The sequence below is a fragment of the Glycine soja genome, chromosome 18 (assembly GCF_004193775.1).
Source record: "Glycine soja cultivar W05 chromosome 18, ASM419377v2, whole genome shotgun sequence".
Classification (NCBI taxonomy): domain Eukaryota; kingdom Viridiplantae; phylum Streptophyta; class Magnoliopsida; order Fabales; family Fabaceae; genus Glycine; species Glycine soja.
The window spans coordinates 8,833,713-8,842,541 of NC_041019.1; the positions used below are offsets into that span (position 1 = coordinate 8,833,713).

The 8,829-nt window shown below is 33.4% G+C and overlaps 1 long non-coding RNA gene and 1 pseudogene across 3 annotated transcripts; one reads left to right on the forward strand and one right to left on the reverse strand.

Moving 5' to 3' along the window:
* Nucleotides 1-270: 270 nt before the first annotated feature.
* LOC114395599 lies at nucleotides 271-5,368 on the reverse strand (annotated as a pseudogene).
* A 595-nt stretch (nucleotides 5,369-5,963) lies between these two features.
* On the forward strand, nucleotides 5,964-7,893 carry LOC114394610. Of its 3 annotated transcripts, XR_003662807.1 has the most exons (3): nucleotides 6,280-6,683; nucleotides 6,816-6,871; nucleotides 7,612-7,893. It is a non-coding gene; the product is annotated as an uncharacterized LOC114394610 (long non-coding RNA). The 3 variants fall into 3 exon arrangements; XR_003662808.1 differs by lacking the exons at nucleotides 6,280-6,683; nucleotides 6,816-6,871 and adding an exon at nucleotides 5,964-6,151; XR_003662806.1 differs by having other exon boundaries at nucleotides 6,280-6,871.
* The last annotated feature ends 936 nt before the right edge of the window (nucleotides 7,894-8,829 follow it).

The following is an 8,829-nucleotide window of genomic DNA, read 5'->3' on the forward strand; positions in this document are numbered from 1 at the left end:
GTTTAGGTGGTTAACTATATGTATAAATATGATGAATCTTGGGTTACAAGTAAAGGATAGTAACTTGAGCAAGACTACAAATTCAAATGTTTGGATAGTGAATATTTTGATAAAATGAACCATAAATTCATACGTATTAGGCCACTCATTTGATTCAAGTAGAAAAAAATCAAGGAGATAGGAACCTTGTGATTCAAAAGGCAAGACTACCTACACCACCATGCATGCATTCCTTTCATATGAAAGTGCTTCAAAGGATAAAGCAACATGTATTCAAAAAGCCTCTAAATGGCTCATATAAGATGCACATCTCATTATAGTTCTTCTCCTATTACTTGTAAAAAAACATAGTATATTCTTATAGTTGTAGCTAACTAGTAATACGACAATGATACAAAGACAACAATATAGGGTTGAAAATACATATTTCACTAGGGTGACATTGGCACTAGTTCAGTACCAGAAACATGGGAAGCAGCATCTTCTTTTGATATTGATACATAGTTAAGGGGGGCAACTAGTCTATTATTATCCTTTTCCATCTTTTGTTGAGGACTTGCTTCCATTTTGATGAGCATTAAGAGATAGCTGCCTAGGAGTACCGTTTGCACCTCCATTTGGGCGAGGACCAACAACCTTTTTGTTGCCAAGTGGCCTTCAGGGCTTGGTCTTAAACCAAAACCAAATTCCTGATCTATGTTTTGCAGTTCTTGATACTTTTTCTGGTCCTAAAGAATGTGACATGATCTTTTTTCAGTACCGGAGTATTCAACACATAAGAATGAACAAAAATAGATAAAGTTGACAATTCACTTTCCCAAACTGTTTGATTAGAAAGTGCTAAAATTAGTTCAAAAATTGGTTATTCTAATAATTCCATCAATGAAACTTACCCTCATCCTTCGCTTTTTCTCTTCTCGTTCATGCATGAGCATGGCATACTCATCCAACATGGCAAAAAGAGGAACCCCATCATATGTGTATGGCATGTTGTGTACTTTTTCCCAAGAACGAGTTTTAGCAACCAATGTATCAACCAAAGCTAAAAAATACAAAAAATTAATCATTGTGTGTTCTTGCATGCCAAGAAACCATGATAGTACACTAGTATCTGCCAGCCAAATCAATTGTAAATGCTTTGTATGATTGCATCTAATTGATTGGCATAAATCTCGCCAACTACTAATGATGACAATCCATCTTAGCTTGTATAAAAGTACAATATATTTCACAAAAAGGAATACATAATTTACAGGTGAAAATGTCAAGATATATTTCATCTATAATTTGACTATAATCATCGCAATAATCTAATTTTGAATGCTTGATCATATCCATCCAGTGCAACCTATTTAAAAAAATAAAAATCTTCTATTGCAATTGAAATATTTTGCCATTCCAATGATATGGCACCCCTTTTGAGCTAATCATGTAAGGAGTTTGATGCTAATAATTGATCAAATAAATAATAATAGTTTCTCACATTCAACAAATACCTGGAATTTTGTTGACCAGAATCCGGGCTTTCTCTGCACGTTTGAGGTTTAAGTGTGCACCTCTACTTGCATTATACCCTGTTGAATAGTGTAATGTCAGGGGAAATTAACAATTAAAATGAGGAACATAATATAGCCATTGTATATAACCACAATCAATTGTCAAGATCAAGAATGCTAAGGCTAAATCTCATATACTTTTCCTCCATGGCTACAAGGAAAGACGCATTTCCCTTTTCAAATAGGAAATCACAGACTTAAAGATAGTGCACCTAAAATAATTTAGTACAACATTAATAAATTGGAGTGTAAATGACTATCATGGTCAATTTCTGCCTAGAATTAGGGGTCGTGGATAGAAATGAAATTAGATTCTCAAGTGATTTACTAGGACTAGTTTCATTAGAAAGAATCGTATAATAGAATTTTTACTCGTCTTATGGGAATGAATTGTAAAATGGGATATTTGACACATGTATATACCATGTTAAAGCAGAATTCAAAAAATGCGAGGGGTACACATGTCAAAAGTGTACTGTATGCTTGTAAAAGAAGGCAACAAAAAAAAAAGTCAATATAGTATGATATGTAAGAGATGACACTAAAATTCCATACTTGTTGATGCATTAATATCAAATTCACACTCAAGTAACATCATCATGTCACACAATGAAATTGCTGCTCTACCGTGATAGCTATCATTTTACTGCCCTCAAATCCTCAATATGTCAGCCAAAGTTCTCACTGCAATGATATCAGTTTAAACTTTAAAGATTACAGATCTTATTAGCATTATCCTGAATCTCTAGGTTAAAATGGTACTATTTCAACATTCTCACCTAAAATGTAAACATGCAACAAGATATTAGAAACTCAAATATAGAATGAAGATGGTTGATTATAAATACCCGATTATAGTCTTCAAGCCAACTCTCTTCACATGCTGACATCCATTTTTTAACCTTGTCCCATATTTCTTTACGGCGTAGAGCTTCTTTTTTCACTGCAACTATCTGTTTGTCCACGTCAGCCAGTAATTCGGATGGTTCAATGTTTCTAGAGTCAATCAGTGACAAAATATTCCCTCGAGTAGCTTCAAGGTTTATTTCTACATGAGCACAGGCATATATCTCTTCAAGCTCATCTTGCTTCTTGAAAGCAATTTCTTTCATTCTGTGGGCTTTCTGATGATCAAGCCTTTCAACTTCCACTTCAGCCTTCATAACATAAAACAAGAAAAATTCAGTAGGCATTATTTGTGAAACACTAGTTTGTAAACATCAGAAAGCCATCTACACCTGCTAAATCAGATCCAGAGCAAGGGCACCGGGAACAGTGACTTCATCAACTGAAGCTGAGATATTACAGGTAACATGATCAAATAGTCTCCTTTCCTCTATAGGGGTATCCATTAGATTCCACATATCAATCAACTGAGAAGCCAATTCTTGGAGCTGCAAAGGATACACAGGTTAAAGTAAAATGTATTTATACACACTGCAAATTAAAAGTCAAGCAAAATTGAATACACCATGTTTACAGATGATATCATCATTGTTGAGGTGCCAAAGTTAGAATTTATGGTAATGCTATGCAAACATTAATAAAAAAAACAAAAAAATAAAAACTGGTTTGCCATAACTAGTAACTTTGGAAGCATATATTCATTATAGCAATAGTATAAGTAAAAAAGCATGAATGAAGGAAAAAAAACAATTAAACTAACATACAGCAATTTAAATGCATTACCTTGTGTAGCCTTTGCTTTTTATCTTCTTTCAGTGTTGAGACTGTCTTAGCTAGTTTAGTTAGTGTGCCATTGCTTATGCTTTTGGAATTAACACCAATAGATTCATTTAAGCTTGGATGAACTTCAATCACAGTACTGAAGAAGTCCATGCCAAGGACAACACAAAGATTATGCACAGTACTCACATAATCAAGAACCTTGTGCAACCTCTCACTCTGCAAGGCGAAGCAAAGTAGCAAAACCCTCAACGTATTGATTAGAAAATCAAACAAAAGTTTCAATTTTTTACTAATCGATACATTCTTTGATGGTATAACAAAGTTACCTTTTCCCTTTGAAGTTCTAGGAGTTGGGATTGATATTCATCCAACTTCTTCATGGACAAGTCAGACTCATCAACTGCAAATGATCCTGATTCGGTCTGATCAGGGTTCAAGTCCCCAGTTATCTCTCCACATATTTTTTGGATCTGTAACTCTACATCTGAAAACTCCTTTATTCTTTCCTCTTTTTGTTGCCATAATTGTTCCATTGTTGGTGCTATTGCTGCAAGTTGTTCCTTAATAGTGCCTAAAGTCTTGTCAGGCTGAAAAGAAACCAAAAATATGCATAGGAAATTAGTTTCTAAGTTCAGTATTTAAATGCATCACAATGTTTTATCAGCGGTTATTGGTAGTAGCCAAATTCAGGACATATATAATTAGTTACTGACCATTCCCATGAATTTGTTTTCACCAAGAGCCAATAAAAGACTAGAAAGCTCAAGCTTAGCATCGGACAAGGATTGAAGTAGCTATGCCCTTGACTTAGAAGCCTGCTCAACCTTTCTTTTGTACACATTCAAACACTCTTGCTCTATCTGAAGGAGCATCTTGTCTTGCTCCTCATCGCTCTCACCAACCTCATCCCATATTCCCTGCAACAAATAAAGACACCCTCACTGTTTTGTAGACCATGCACATCTGCAGTAACACAGATGAAAAGCATTGTAGAGTTACCTGCAACTTTTGCAAAAAGGAACCACATGTGTTTCCATCAATAAGAGGATTTTGAGAATCTGTCACCGCCATTGAAGTTCACGCACAAACTAGCCTGCACAAAAAGGAAAATAATCATATGAAATTCCTATCTTCTTCCCCCAAACATAGAGAAACACAAATATATCTACTTCTGAAAATGGACATAAGAAACAAGCAGGTATCCATTTATACACCAAAAATGTTCTAAGGCTATGTTTGGATAAACTTCTCCATAAGTACTAAATTTGGGCTTTTCTCATAAGCTAAATCAACTAAAGCACTAAACTTTTATAAAAGTTCTCTCATTTAACTTCTCCAAAAACTATGGTGCATAAGTTGATTTTGGCTTACCAGAGAAGCTCAATGCATTATTACCTTGTTATTGTTATCTTTAACAAAATTATCCTAAATTGTTGGATTAAATGCATCACATCTGCTAAGAAAATCACACCACGGATATATCAAATCTTGACTCCACTCAGCATAAAAGCATAATCTAATGCCCAGTTACACAAACTAAACAACACATAGCTAAAAGGATCACAACAAATGAACAAAATTAGTTAATCTTTAACCGAATGCACACTTGCCAAAAGGCCATCTCTCCTCCATGAAGTCAAAACGCAAAATGCCCAGCAACAAACAAACCCACTTCTAAAGCTGCAAAATTTCATCCATTTCTGGAACATTCTCCAAGAATTGAAAAAAAAAATAGAAAACAATTACTCCAAATTCAAACAGAGTGAATAAGAACGATCACAATCACAAAACCACAAGAAGCATAAAGTCAATTCCTCCTCAGCACTAAATCAACACAGTGACAACCTCAATGGCAGTTTCATAACAAAGGAAAACCTCCGCCATCAAGCCACAGTGAGCTTCACAATCAATGACAACCCTAACAAGAAAAAGAAAATTTTGAACCCAATATACAGAAGCACAATGCAGAATTCAGAAGCAGCAAGTTACCACCTTTCATTGACAAAGTAAGAGTGGGAAACAAGTGGATATTCTGGGTGTGGAAGATCAGGACAAGAAGAACCGAATGAGGGAACAGAAGACGCACACAGTTGGTAATAGAACAAGCAGAAAAGAGAGAGAGAAAATGCTTCTTACCTAGTTGTCCTTTCAGGCTTTAGCAGATATTGTATTTGTGTGGTTTCAGTGAGTTAGTGAGTGAGTGACAAAGTGTTGTTGTGAGTTCAGTGAGAAAAAAAGAATCTGTGTATGCAATCTTTGTATGAAAGGACATAGGACACGGTTACCTGACTGACACTGTTTTAGTTAGTTGAAAATTGAAAGTTATTAACCCGCTCTTAAAATCTGATTTTTTTTCTCATCATCATCTGTCATCTATCATCTATTATTATACAAACAAGGTCTTGGATGTCTACGTGTCGCGCTGTGGTTAATCCACTTTCCCGCCCAAAGATGTCACCTCGAGCTACAGTGCATCACCAATACATTTTCCAAGCGTTTGCAATACATTTCCAAGCTTCTCCAATACGTTTCCAATAAACCTTTCTGCATCAATTTTGGCTTACGTGTCAGCATGTAATTAAATATACCTTGCATTTTTTTTATTTTGTAATTAATACCATCTTACGTGTCGCTCCCTGATTGACGGATTTCAACTCCCCATTTAATACCACTTAATTCCAGAACTTTCTTCTCTCTTCTCCATTTCTTTTGCGTCAATCTTCTATTTCTCTTTCTCAACTTCTCACCTTCTCCCTCTCTCTCCCCCATTTGGTATTCCCCTAGCATTTTACCATACTCTCTCATTTCTGTCTCCCCTGTTCTCTCTTCCCATTATGTTCCTGAACCTTCTTCGACGTGCTTTCCCTGCCATTTTTTATTTTTATCTCCAAACTCCATGAATACAGGTTCATTTTCTTGCTTCATTTTCGGTTTTTTGTTTTTTCACTGCATGTTCATTGTTTCTTCTAAAACTGCGATTTTTATCTCAGAAAGCTTCGATTTTTATCCCCAAACTCCATGAATACAGGTTCGTTTTCTTGCTTTGTCTGTCAAAGCTTAAATTTTTTTGTGTTCTTGAGCCTTCTCCGACGTGCTTCCCCGCCATTTTCGATTTTTATCTCCAAACTCCATGAATACAAGTTTGTTTTCTTGCTTCGTTTTCCCCGTCTTCTTCTATGTTTTCTTTTTTTACCTCTATTTGCATTTGTATGCATTTTTTATTTTGGTTTTTTGTTTTTTCACTACATGTTCATTGTTTCTTCTAAAGTTGCGGTTTTTATCTCAGAAAGCTTCGATTTTTATCCCCAAACTCCATGAATACAGGTTCGTTTTCTTGCTTTGTCTGTCAAAGCTTAAAATTTTTTTGTGTTCCTGAACCTTCTCCGATGTGCTTCCCCCGCCATTTTCGATTTTTATCTCCAAACTCCAAGAATACAGGTTCATTTTCTTGCTTCGTTTTCCCTCCCCGTCTTCTTCTATGTTTTCTTTTTTTACCTCTATTTGCATTTGTATGCGTTTTTTTATTTCGGTATTTTGTTTTTCATTGCATGTTCATTGTTTCTTCTAAAGCTGCGATTTTTATCTCAGAAAGCTTCGATTTTTATCTCCAAACTCCATGTACACAGGTTCGTTTTCTTGCTTTCTCTATCAAAGCTTAAATTTTTTGTGTTCCTGAGCCTTCTCTATTGTGGTTCCCCCACCATTTTCGCTTTTTTATCTAAAAAAGCTTTGATTTTTGCGTCTATCCATGTTGATGTGGTTTTGATGTGCTTCGATTTCTCAAAAAGCTTCGATTTTTGTCTCAAGATAGGTGTATCCGCCATTTTTTATGTGCTTCGATTTTTACCATGATTGTTATGGAAAACATCAAGACCACAAATGAACATAGGTTCATTTTGTTGCTTTCTCTGTCAAAGTTTAAATTTTTTTGTGTTCCTGAGCCTTTTCTGTCATTGCTTTCTCTTGGTTTTCTTGCATTTTGGGTTCAGATCTGCGTTTTCTTTATACCTCTTTTTGCATTTGTATGTATTTTTTTATTTCGATTTTTTGTTTTTTCACTGCATGTTCATTGTTTCTTTTAAAGTTGTGATTTTTTTCTCCAAAAAGCTTTAATTTTTGGGTTCTGTCGGTACAAAATATTCAATATTTTTTCGCTCAGCCTTATTTTCAACTACTTTGAACCATTCTAAATTGTTTCGAATTGTTAAATTTTTTGTTGTTCCTCCTGCATGGTCAAATTCAAATTTTTTGCCTCGATTTATTATATTATACTCCAATTGTTATTATTAATTTATTCATCATCTTTAACTTTTCTATATACTGACAGCACTTTTGCTATTTTCTTTTTCTTTGTGTTGGATTACAGTTGAATTTCTCGGAAACGGACGCCATTCATAGGTATCAGATGAACATAGTTGGATTGTCGTTGTTCTACCTTAATGGCACAATATGGAAAAACATGAATCTTTGTGTTGCATTCGCTACCTATTTTTATCTTTTTTGTGTTCCATGTTTGTGTTCCTTTCTTTACCGTGTTCATCTATGTATTACTTGCAAAAAATGACGTTTATTACTATGATTAACTTTGAGGTTCACAAGTGATCTTGAATCTTCTTTAATTTTGTTCTTATCATGGTAACTTATCAACATGTATAAAATCTCTGTTGTAGATATTCTTGACATTTGTGTTTATACAGGTTAAAAATAAAAACAATTTACTTTTAATGCTTCCGCGTTTTGTTTCCTTCAATTTTGCACTATTTTATGTCTTCTATGTTTTTGCCACTTTAATGTAAATCAGCATTTATTATTTCTAATGAATTAATATTTCCAAAAAAAAAGAATGTGTCGTTGCAATTACTTTTGAACATCCAATCCCATTTTGAATTCAAATGTGTGACTGTTAGAGTGAAAGTCTTACATCTAATAACAATAATAAAATAAAAATAATAAAAACAAAAATATTTTTTTTCTAATTAATAATAATAATTTATAATATTATATTAATATAATAATAAAAATGATTAGACTAATATTGTCAATTCATGATTGGAGACAAAAACAGAGCCTTTTAGACCGTGGTTCAACATTTATAATTAATGATAATAATTTATAATAACAATCATATATAATAATTTATTATTATAATAATAAAAATGGGTTATATTATTTTAGATACAATTGTAGATTAATACAATTTGATAACCATTCGATATTAATACGATTATATTATCTCACGAGTACTTGATATGTTTTCAGATTTGTTGAAATTAATTTGAATGAAAAGTTATACTAAAATAAAGTTATTTTAAATACGTTGCAGTGTTTGTTGTACATAGATTTTAGTGGTTATAAAAATAGTGATAAATTTACATCTATAGATGAACTGCAATCATGCATTCATCTTTTTTTGTAACAAATCTAGTTGAGTCAGTTCATTTAAATAAGTTTATAGTGTTTGCACTAAGCGAATTTTAATAATTATAAAATTACAGATAAATTTCCATGTAAAGATGAAGTGTAATCATATATCCAACAAATTCTATTTTTTTCTCTTTCTAAATTATATGTATCTTTTATAGAA